At 56.4% G+C, this 12,890-nt stretch overlaps 1 protein-coding gene across 1 annotated transcript in view; it reads right to left on the bottom strand.

The window, feature by feature from the left end:
- Window positions 1–12,890, bottom strand: part of NPR2 (natriuretic peptide receptor 2) — a 156,964-nt gene that overhangs the window by 95,624 nt on the left and 48,450 nt on the right. The window lies entirely within an intron of this gene.

The following is a 12,890-nucleotide window of genomic DNA, read 5'->3' on the forward strand; positions in this document are numbered from 1 at the left end:
CCCGGGTGTTAGGACTAAGGTGCTACTATGTATCCTCGCTGTATCCCCTCGCCGTCTCCCCTCGCCGTCTCCCCTCCCCCCTCGCCGTCTCCCCCCTCGCCGTCTCCCCTCTCCCCTCGCCGTCTCTCCCCTCTCCCCTCGCCGTCTCTCCCCTCGCCGTCTCCCCCCCCTCCACGTCTCTCCCCTCTCCGTCTCCCCCCGCCGTCTCCCCCCTCCGTCTCGTCTCCCCCCTCCCCTCGCCGTCTCCCCCCTCACCTCCCCTCTCCCCTCGCCGTCTCCCCTCTCCCCTCGCCGTCTCCCCCCTCCGTCTCCCCTCGCCGTCTCCCCTCTCCCCTCGCCGTCTCCCCTCTCCCCTCGCCGTCTCCCCCCTCCGTCTCCCCTCGCCGTCTCCCCTCTCCCCTCGCCGTCTCCCCTCTCCCCTCGCCGTCTCCCCCCTCCGTCTCCCCCCTCCGTCTCCCCTCGCCAACTCCCCCCTCCCCTCGCCGTCTCCCCCCTCCCCTCCCCTCTCCCCCCTCCCCTCTCCGTCTCCCCTCTCCCCTCGCCGTCTCCCCCTTCGTCTCCCCTCGCCGTCTCCCCTCTCCCCTCGCCGTCTCCCCCCTCCGTCTCCCCTCGCCAACTCCCCCCTCCCCTCTCAGTCTCCCCCCTCCCCTCCCCGTCTCCCCTCGCCATCTCCCCCCTCCCCTCTCCGTCTCCCCTCTCCGTCTCCCCTCTCCCCTCGCCGTCTCCCCCCTCCGTCTCCCCTCTGTATCCTCAATCTTGTAATGTACATAAAAGTAATTTGATGATGACCCCTTAACCATCGTTCATTGAAATAAAATTGGTGGCTCCACAATATCTGACCCCAACCCCCGATATAAAATGCCCCATTTTTATAGCCCCCACATAAACCTTTATTGTCCCCTTGTCTTTGGCCTTTGACTATGAGGAAAATAATTTCATACAATAAATACTCGTGTATAAGCCCTGGGAGGGGGGGGGGATATAAGCCCCGGGAGGGGGGGGGGGTGGACCTGCTTCTCTTATAAAATGTCCACATGTGAGCCCCCCTCACATGAAGAGCTCTCCACATGTGAGCCCCCCTCACATGAAGAGCTCTCCACAGCAGAGCCCCCGTCACATGAAATGTCCACAGCAGAGCCCCCCCTCACATGAAATGTCCACAGCAGAGCCCCTCTCACATGAAATGTCCACAGCAGAGCCCCCCTCACATGAAATGTCCACAGCAGAGCCCCCCTCACATGAAATGTCCACAGCAGAGGCCCTCTCACATGAAATGTCCACAGCAGAGCCCCCCGTCACATGAAATGTCCACAGCAGAGCCCCCCGTCACATGAAGAGCTCTCCACAGCAGAGCCCCCCTCACATGAAATGTCCACAGCAGAGCCCCCCTCATATGAAATGTCCACAGCAGAGCCCCCCTCACATGAAATGTCCACAGCAGAGCCCCCCTCACATGAAATGTCCACAGCAGAGCCCCCCGTCACATGAAATGTCCACAGCAGAGCCCCCCGTCACATGAAATGTCCACAGCAGAGCCCCCCTCACATGAAATGTCCACAGCAGAGCCCCACGTCACATGAAATGTCCACAGCAGAGCCCCTCTCATATGAAATGTCCACAGCAGAGCTCTCCACAGCAGAGCCCCCGTCACATGAAATGTCCACAGCAGAGCCCCCCGTCACATGAAATGTCCACAGCAGAGCCCCCCGTCACATGAAATGTCCACAGCAGAGCCCCCCGTCACATGAAGAGCTCTCCACAGCAGAGCCCCCCTCACATGAAATGTCCACAGCAGAGCCCCCCTCACATGAAATGTCCACAGCAGAGCCCCCCTCACATGAAGAGCTCTCCACAGCAGAGCCCCCCTAACATGAAATGTCCACAGCCGAGCCCCCCTCACATGAAATGTCCACAGCAGAGCCCCCCTCACATGAAATGTCCACAGCAGAGCCCCCCGTCACATGAAATGTCCACAGCAGAGCCGCCCGTCACATGAAATGTCCACAGCAGAGCCCCCCGTCACATGAAATGTCCACAGCAGAGCCCCCCTCACATGAAATGTCCACAGCAGAGCCCCCCTCACATGAAATGTCCACAGCAGAGCCCCTCATCACATGAAATGTCCACAGCAGAGCCCCTCTCACATGAAATGTCCACAGCAGAGCCCCTCTCACATGAAATGTCCACAGCAGAGCCCCTCTCACATGAAATGTCCACAGCAGAGCCCCCGTCACATGAAATGTCCACAGCAGTGCCCCCCGTCACATGAAATGTCCACAGCAGAGCCCCCCTCACATGAAATGTCCACAGCAGAGCCCCCCTCACATGAAATGTCCACAGCAGAGCCCCCCTCACATGAAATGTCCACAGCAGAGCTCTCCACAGCAGAACCCCCCATCACATGAAATGTCCACAGCAGAGCCCCCCTCACATGAAATGTCCACAGCAGAGCCCCCCTCACATGAAATGTCCACAGCAGAGCCCCTCTCACATGAAATGTCCACAGCAGAGCCCCCCTCACATGAAATGTCCACAGCAGAGCCCCCCTCACATGAAATGTCCACAGCAGAGCCCCCCTCACATGAAATGTCCATAGCAGAGCCCCCCTCACATGAAATGTCCACAGCAGAGCCCCCCGTCACATGAAATGTCCACAGCAGAGCCCCCCTCACATGAAGAGCTCTCCACAGCAGAGCCCCTCATCACATGAAATGTCCACAGCAGAGCCCCCCTCACATGAAATGTCCACAGCAGAGCCCCCCTCACATGAAATGTCCACAGCAGAGCCCCCCTCACATGAAATGTCCACAGCAGAGCCCCCCTCACATGAAATGTCCACAGCAGAGCCCCCCACACATGAAATGTCCACAGCAGAGCCCCCCTCACATGAAATGTCCACAGCAGAGCCCCCCTCACATGAAATGTCCACAGCAGAGCCCCCGTCACATGAAATGTCCACAGCAGAGCCCCCCTCACATGAAATGTCCACAGCAGAGCCCCCCTCACATGAAATGTCCACAGCAGAGCCCCCTGTCACATGAAATGTCCTCAGCAGAGCCCCTCTCACATGAAATGTCCACAGCAGAGCCCCCCTCACATGAAATGTCCACAGCAGAGCCCCTCATCACATGAAATGTCCACAGCAGAGCCCCTCTCACATGAAATGTCCACAGCAGAGCCCCTCTCACATGAAATGTCCACAGCAGAGCCCCCGTCACATGAAATGTCCACAGCAGTGCCCCCCGTCACATGAAATGTCCACAGCAGAGCCCCCCTCACATGAAATGTCCACAGCAGAGCCCCCCTCACATGAAATGTCCACAGCAGAGCCCCCCTCACATGAAATGTCCACAGCAGAGCTCTCCACAGCAGAACCCCCCATCCCATGAAATGTCCACAGCAGAGCCCCCCTCACATGAAATGTCCACAGCAGAGCCCCCCTCACATGAAATGTCCATAGCAGAGCCCCCCTCACATGAAATGTCCACAGCAGAGCCCCCCTCACATGAAATGTCCACAGCAGAGCCCCCCTCACATGAAATGTCCACAGCAGAGCTCTCCACAGCAGAACCCCCCATCACATGAAATGTCCACAGCAGAGCCCCCCTCACATGAAATGTCCACAGCAGAGCCCCCCTCACATGAAATGTCCACAGCAGAGCCCCCCGTCACATGAAATGTCCACAGCAGAGCCCCTCTCACATGAAATGTCCACAGCAGAGCCCACCGTTACATGAAGAGCTCTCCACAGCAGAGCCCCCCTCACATGAAATGTCCACAGCAGAGCCCCCCTCACATGAAATGTCCACAGCAGAGCCCCCCTCACATGAAATGTCCATAGCAGAGCCCCCCGTCACATGAAATGTCCACAGCAGAGCCCCCCTCACATGAAGAGCTCTCCACAGCAGAGCCCCTCATCACATGAAATGTCCACAGCAGAGCCCCCCTCACATGAAATGTCCACAGCAGAGCCCCCCTCACATGAAATGTCCATAGCAGAGCCCCCCTCACATGAAATGTCCACAGCAGAGCTCTCCACAGCAGAACCCCCCATCCCATGAAATGTCCACAGCAGAGCCCCCCTCACATGAAATGTCCACAGCAGAGCCCCCCTCACATGAAATGTCCACAGCAGAGCCCCCCTCACATGAAATGTCCACAGCAGAGCCCCCCTCACATGAAATGTCCACAGCAGAGCCCCCCTCACATGAAATGTCCACAGCAGAGCCCCCCTCACATGAAATGTCCACAGCAGAGCCCCTCATCACATGAAATGTCCACAGCAGAGCCCCCCTCACATGAAATGTCCACAGCAGAGCCCCCCTCACATGAAATGTCCACAGCAGAGCCCCCCTCACATGAAATGTCCACAGCAGAGCCCCCCTCACATGAAATGTCCACAGCAGAGCCCCTCATCACATGAAATGTCCACAGCAGAGCCCCTCATCACATGAAATGTCCACAGCAGAGCCCCTCATCACATGAAATGTCCACAGCAGAGCCCCCCTCACATGAAATGTCCACAGCAGAGCCCCCCGTCACATGAAATGTCCACAGCAGAGCCCCCCGTCACATGAAATGTCCACAGCAGAGCCCCCCTCACATGAAATGTCCACAGCAGAGCCCCCCATCCCATGAAATGTCCACAGCAGAGCCCCCCGTCACATGAAATGTCCACAGCAGAGCCCCCCCTCACATGAAATGTCCACAGCAGAGCCCCCCTCACATGAAATGTCCACAGCAGAGCCCCCCTCACATGAAATGTCCACAGCAGAGCCCCCCACACATGAAATGTCCACAGCAGAGCCCCCCTCACATGAAATGTCCACAGCAGAGCCCCCCTCACATGAAATATCCACAGCAGAGCCCCTCTCACATGAAATGTCCACAGCAGAGCCCCCCTCACATGAAATGTCCACAGCAGAGCCCCCCTCACATGAAATGTCCACAGCAGAGCCCCCCTCACATGAAATGTCCACAGCAGAGCCCCCCTCACATGAAATGTCCACAGCAGAGCCCCTCATCACATGAAATGTCCACAGCAGAGCCCCTCATCACATGAAATGTCCACAGCAGAGCCCCTCATCACATGAAATGTCCACAGCAGAGCCCCCCTCACATGAAATGTCCACAGCAGAGCCCCCCGTCACATGAAATGTCCACAGCAGAGCCCCCCGTCACATGAAATGTCCACAGCAGAGCCCCCCTCACATGAAATGTCCACAGCAGAGCTCTCCACAGCAGAACCCCCCATCCCATGAAATGTCCACAGCAGAGCCCCTCATCACATGAAATGTCCACAGCAGAGCCCCCCTCACATGAAATGTCCACAGCAGAGCCCCTCATCACATGAAATGTCCACAGCAGAGCCCCCCTCACATGAAATGTCCACAGCAGAGCCCCCCGTCACATGAAATGTCCACAGCAGAGCCCCCCCTCACATGAAATGTCCACAGCAGAGCCCCCCTCACATGAAATATCCACAGCAGAGCCCCCCTCACATGAAATGTCCACAGCAGAGCCCCTCTCACATGAAATGTCCACAGCAGAGCCCCCCTCACATGAAATGTCCACAGCAGAGCCCCCCTCACATGAAATGTCCACAGCAGAGCCCCCCTCACATGAAATGTCCACAGCAGAGCCCCCCTCACATGAAATGTCCACAGCAGAGCCCCCCACACATGAAATGTCCACAGCAGAGCCCCCCTCACATGAAATGTCCACAGCAGAGCCCCCCTCACATGAAATATCCACAGCAGAGCCCCTCTCACATGAAATGTCCACAGCAGAGCCCCCCTCACATGAAATGTCCACAGCAGAGCCCCCCTCACATGAAATGTCCACAGCAGAGCCCCCCTCACATGAAATGTCCACAGCAGAGCCCCCCTCACATGAAATGTCCACAGCAGAGCCCCTCATCACATGAAATGTCCACAGCAGAGCCCCTCATCACATGAAATGTCCACAGCAGAGCCCCTCATCACATGAAATGTCCACAGCAGAGCCCCCCTCACATGAAATGTCCACAGCAGAGCCCCCCGTCACATGAAATGTCCACAGCAGAGCCCCCCGTCACATGAAATGTCCACAGCAGAGCCCCCCTCACATGAAATGTCCACAGCAGAGCTCTCCACAGCAGAACCCCCCATCCCATGAAATGTCCACAGCAGAGCCCCTCATCACATGAAATGTCCACAGCAGAGCCCCCCTCACATGAAATGTCCACAGCAGAGCCCCTCATCACATGAAATGTCCACAGCAGAGCCCCCCTCACATGAAATGTCCACAGCAGAGCCCCCCGTCACATGAAATGTCCACAGCAGAGCCCCCCCTCACATGAAATGTCCACAGCAGAGCCCCCCTCACATGAAATATCCACAGCAGAGCCCCCCTCACATGAAATGTCCACAGCAGAGCCCCTCTCACATGAAATGTCCACAGCAGAGCCCCCCTCACATGAAATGTCCACAGCAGAGCCCCCCTCACATGAAATGTCCACAGCAGAGCCCCCCTCACATGAAATGTCCACAGCAGAGCCCCCCTCACATGAAATGTCCACAGCAGAGCCCCCCACACATGAAATGTCCACAGCAGAGCCCCCCTCACATGAAATGTCCACAGCAGAGCCCCCCTCACATGAAATATCCACAGCAGAGCCCCTCTCACATGAAATGTCCACAGCAGAGCCCCCCTCACATGAAATGTCCACAGCAGAGCCCCCCTCACATGAAATGTCCACAGCAGAGCCCCCCTCACATGAAATGTCCACAGCAGAGCCCCCCTCACATGAAATGTCCACAGCAGAGCCCCCTACACATGAAATGTCCACAGCAGAGCCCCCCTCACATGAAATGTCCACAGCAGAGCCCCCCTCACATGAAATGTCCACAGCAGAGCTCTCCACAGCAGAACCCCCTTTGCACAAAAAAAATCTTTATACTCACCTACGGCTTCTTCTCTCCACGGCTTTGGCTTCTCCAGTTCCAGCCCGTGGACACACGCTATCACGTCACGCGGCCGCGTCATAGAGGATGTGCCCGGGCAGAAATAGGAGAAGATGGAGCCGCAGGGAGAAGAAGCCAGAGGCAAGCATAGAGTTTTCTTTTGCACGTACCGAGGCTCAGCTCCCGGGTTTGGCTGGATGTGGCCCCCTTGGATCCTGAAGGCCCCGGGCGCTCGCCCATACCACCTATATGAAGAATTATCAGAGGACAGGCAAACCTAGTAGTGATAGGAGGACATACTGCGCCCTACAGGTGTGAGGTTGTGGGGATCAAGGGATAGGACAATCACCCATAGCAGTTATAGGAGGACACACCCCCTGCTGGTGTGATGATGTGGGGGCTATGACTGTGATCCCTATAAAGTGATAGGAGGACACTGCCCCCTGCTGGTGTGATGATGTGGGTGGCCATGGTATAGGACAGTCACCCCTAGTAGTGATAGGAGGACACTGCCCCCTGCTGGTCTGATGATGTGGGGGCCATGGTATAGGACAGTCACCCCTAGTAGTGATAGGAGGACACTGCCCCCTGCTGGTCTGATGATGTGGGGGCCATTGTATAGGACAGTCACCCCTAGAAGTGATAGGAAGACACACTGCCCCCTGCTGCTGTGATGATGTGGGGCCATGGTATAGGGCAGTCACCCCTAGCAGTGATAGGAGGACACACTGCCCCCTGCTGCTGTGATGATGTGGGGGCCATTGAATAGGACAGTCACCCCTAGAAGTGATAGGAGGACACACTGCCCCCTGCTGGTGTGATGATGTGGGGGCCATGCTATAGGACAGTCACCCCCAGTAGTGATAGGAGGACACACTGCCCCCTGCTGGTGTGATGATGTGGGGGCCATGGTATAGGACAGTCACCCCTAGTAGTGATAGGAGGACACTGCCACCTGCTGGTGTAATGATGTGGGGGCCATGGTATAGAACAGTCACCCCTAGTAGTGATAGGAGGACACTGCCCCCTGCTGGTGTGATGATGTGAGGGGCCATGGTGAAGAACAGTCACCCCTAGCAGTGATAGGAGGACACACTGCCCCCTGCTGGCGTGATGATGTGGGGGGCCATGGTATAGGACAGTCACCCCTAGTAGTGATAGGAGGACACTGCCCCCTGCTGGTGTGATGATGCAGGGACCATGGTGAAGGACAGTCACCCCTAGCAGTGATAGGAGGACACACTGCCTCCTGCTGCTCTGAGAATGTGGGGGCCATGCTATAGGACAGTCACCCCTAGCAGTGATAGGAGGATACACTGCCCCCTGCTGGTCTGATGATGTGGGGTCATGGTATAGGACAGTCACCCCTAGTAGTGATATGAGGGCACTGCCACCTGCTGCTCTGAGGATGTGGGGGCCATGGTATAGTCCAGTCACCCCTAGTAGTGATAGGAGGATACACTGCCCCCTGCTGGTCTGATGATGTGGGGTCATGGTATAGGACAGTCACCCCTAGTAGTGATATGAGGGCACTGCCCCCTGCTGCTGTGACGATGTGCGGGCCATGCTATAGGACAGTCACCCCTAGTAGTGATAGGAGGATACACTGCCCCCTGCTGGTCTGATGATGTGGGGTCATGGTATAGGACAGTCACCCCTAGTAGTGATATGAGGGCACTGCCACCTGCTGCTCTTAGGATGTGGGGGCCATGGTATAGGACAGTCACCCCTAGCAGTGATAGGAGGACACACTGCCCCCTGCTGGTGTGATGATGTGGGGGCCATGGTATAGGACAGTCACCCCTAGCAGTGATAGGAGGATACACTGCCCCCTGCTGGTCTGATGATGTGGGGTCATGGTATAGGACAGTCACCCCTAGTAGTGATATGAGGGCACTGCCACCTGCTGCTCTTAGGATGTGGGGGCCATGGTATAGGACAGTCACCCCTAGCAGTGATAGGAGGACACACTGCCCCCTGCTGGTGTGATGATGTGGGGGCCATGGTATAGGACAGTCACCCCTAGTAGTGATAGGAGGACACACTGCCTCCTGCTGGTGTGATGATGTGGGGGCCATGGTATAGGACAGACACCGCTAGAAGTGATAGGAGGACACATTGCCCCCTGCTGCTGTGATGATGTGGGGTCATGGTATAGGACAGTCACCCCTACCAGTGATAGGAGGACACTGCCCCCTGCTGCTCTGAGGATGTGGGGGTCATGGTATAGGACAGTCACCCCTAGTAATGATAGGAGGACACTGCCCCCTGCTGCTGTGATGATGTGGGGTCATGGTATAGGACAGTCACCCCTAGCAGTGATAGGAGGACACACTGCCCCCTGCTGCTCTGAGGATGTGGGGGTCATGGTATAGGACAGTCACCCCTAGTAATGATAGGAGGACACTGCCCCCTGCTGCTGTGATGATGTGGGGTCATGGTATAGGACAGTCACCCCTAGTAGTGATAGGAGGACACACTGCCCCCTGCTGGTGTGATGATGTGGGGCCATGCTATAGGACAGTCACCCCTAGCAGTGATAGGAGGACACACTGCCCCCTGCTGGTGTAATGATGTAGGGGCCATGCTATAGGATAGTCACCCCTAGCAGTGATAGGAGGACACACTGCCCCCTGCTGGTGTGATGATGTGGGGGCCATGGTATAGGACAGTCACCCCTAGTAATGATAGGAGGACACTGCCCCCTGCTGGTGTGATGATGTGGGGGCCATGCTATAGGACAGTCACCCCTAGCAGTGATAGGAGGACACACTGCCCCCTGCTGGTGTGATGATGTAGGGGCCATGCTATAGGACAGTCACCCCTAGTAGTGATAGGAGGACACACTGTCCTCTGCTGGTGTGATGATGTGGGGGCCATGGTATAGGACAGTCACCCCTAGTAGTGATAGGAGGACACTGCCACCTGCTGCTCTGAGGATGTGGGGGTCATGGTATAGGACAGTCACCCCTAGTAATGATAGGAGGACACTGCCCCCTGCTGGTGTGATGATGTGGGGGCTATGCTATAGGACAGTCACCCCTAGCAGTGATAGGAGGACACACTGCCCCCTGCTGGTGTAATGATGTGGGAGCCATGGTATAGGACAGTACCCCTAGTAGTGATAGGAGGACACTGCCACCTGCTGGTGTGATGATGTAGGGGCCATGCTATAGGACAGTCACCCCTGGTAGTGATAGGAGGACACTGCCACCTGCTGGTGTGATGATGTGGGGGCCATGCTATAGGACAGTCACCCCTAGCAGTGATAGGAGGACACACTGCCCCCTGCTGGTGTGATGATGTAGGGGCCATGCTATAGGACAGTCACCCCTGGTAGTGATAGGAGGACACTGCCACCTGCTGGTGTGATGATGTGGGGGCCATGCTATAGGACAGTCACCCCTAGTAGTGATAGGAGGACACACTGTCCTCTGCTGGTGTGATGATGTGGGGGCCATGGTATAGGACAGTCACCCCTAGTAGTGATAGGAGGACACACTGTCCTCTGCTGGTGTGATGATGTGGGGGCCATGGTATAGGACAGTCACCCCTAGTAGTGATAGGAGGATACACTGCCACCTGCTGCTCTGAGGATGTGGGGGTCATGGTATAGGACAGTCACCCCTAGTAATGATAGGAGGACACTGCCCCCTGCTGGTGTGATGATGTAGGGGCCATGCTATAGGACAGTCACCCCTGGTAGTGATAGGAGGACACTGCCACCTGCTGGTGTGATGATGTGGGGGCCATGCTATAGGACAGTCACCCCTAGTAGTGATAGGAGGACACACTGCCCTCTGCTGGTGTGATGATGTGGGGGCCATGCTATAGGACAGTCACCCCTAGTAGTGATAGGAGGACACTGCCACCTGCTGGTGTGATGATGTGGGGGCCATGCTATAGGACAGTCACCCCTAGTAGTGATAGGAGGACACACTGTCCTCTGCTGGTGTGATGATGTGGGGGCCATGCTATAGGACAGTCACCCCTAGTAGTGATAGGAGAACACTGCCACCTGCTGGTGTGATGATATGGGGGCCATGCTATAGGACAGTCACCCCTAGTAGTGATAGGAGGACACTGCCACCTGCTGATGTGATGATGTGGGGGCCATGCTATAGGACAGTCACCCCTAGTAGTGATAGGATGACACTGCCACCTGCTGCTGTGATGATGTGGGGGCCATGGTATAGGACAGTCACCCCTAGTAGTGATAGGAGGACACTGCCCCCTGCTGCTCTGAGGATGTGGGGACATGGTATTGGACAAACTTCAATTGTGACGTTTCGGTCTACATTAGACCTTCATCAGACTCTGTGGGTACAATAAGTGCGTGTTATAGTGTGTACAAAATTTCAAAATATACAAATATATACATATATACAAATTGTTCAGAAAACATTCTGATATTCACAGCATCTGTATGCATAATCGTATTATGGAGTATAACATCGTTATAAAATCATTATTACAATATTTTGTTGTATATGTAATAATGACTTCATTATGCATACAGATGCTGTGAATATCAGAATGTTTTCTGAACAATTTGTATATATGTATATATTTGTATATTTTGAAATTTTGTACACACTATAACACGCACTTATTGTACCCACAGAGTCTGATGAAGGTCTAATGTAGACCGAAACGTCACAATTGAAGTTTGTGTAATAAATAATCCTAAAATTGCAACTCAACATTGTGACTGGAGTTCTATAATTTTTTACATGGCACGGGGTTGGGACCCTCTCCAGAGCACCTGGACCCTCTAATCGAATCTGTGTGCAGCAGAAATCGGAATTTTACTTGATGGTATTGGACAGGCACCCCTAGCAGTGATAGGAGGACACACTGCCCCCTGCTGGTGTGATGATGTGGGGGCCATGGTATAGGATAGTCACCCCTAGTAGTGATAGGAGGACACACTGCCCCTGCTGGTGTGATGATGTGGGGGCCATGGTATTGGACAGGCACCCCTAGCAGTGATAGGAGGACACACTGCCCCCTGCTGGTGTGATGATGTGGGGGGGCCATGGTATAGGACAGGTACCCGTGGTAGTGATAGGACGACACACTGCCCCCTGCTGGTGTCAAGGCAACACAGGTTCAAAACAACACCAGCGAGCGCAGATCAAATCAGAGTCAGGAACAATCTGGGGGTCACACACAGGCAGCAGACAGAAACAAACACCATACAGCAGGACTAGCAAGAACAGAGCATGCTGGGGTATATGGCTGGAGGAAGGGTATATGTCCCGTGGGGATCTGTCCGCCTCCCGCTCCCCGTATCCCGTGGGGATCTGTCCGCCTCCCGCTCCCCGTGTCCCGTGGGGATCTGTCCGCCTCCCGCTCCCCGTGTCCCGTGGGGATCTGTCCGCCTCCCGCTCTCCGTGTCCCGTGGGGATCTGTCCGCCTCCCGCTCTCCGTGTCCCGTGGGGATCTGTCCGCCTCCCGCTCTCCGTGTCCCGTGGGGATCTGTCCGCCTCCCGCTCCCCGTATCCCGTGGGGATCTGTCCGCCTCCCGCTCTCCGTGTCCCGTGGGGATCTGTCCGCCTCCCGCTCCCCGTGTCCCGTGTGGATCTGTCCGCCTCCCGCTCCCCGTATCCCGTGGGGATCTGTCCGCCTCCCGCTCCCCGTGTCCCGTGGGGATCTGTCCGCCTCCTGCTCCCCGTGTCCCGTGGAGATCTGTCCGCCTCCCGCTCCCCGTGACCCGTGGGGATCTGTCCGCCTCCCGCTCTCCGTGTCCCGTGGGGATCTGTCCGCCTCCCGCTCTCCGTGTCCCGTGGGGATCTGTCCGCCTCCCGCTCCCCGTGTCCCGTGGGGATCTGTCCGCCTCCCGCTCCCCGTATCCCGTGGGGATCTGTCCGCCTCCCGCTCCCCGTGTCCCGTGGGGATCTGTCCGCCTCCCGCTCCCCGTGTCCCGTGGAGATCTGTCCGCCT

Source organism: Engystomops pustulosus, unplaced genomic scaffold (assembly GCF_040894005.1).
Source record: "Engystomops pustulosus unplaced genomic scaffold, aEngPut4.maternal MAT_SCAFFOLD_130, whole genome shotgun sequence".
Lineage (NCBI taxonomy): Eukaryota > Metazoa > Chordata > Amphibia > Anura > Leptodactylidae > Engystomops > Engystomops pustulosus.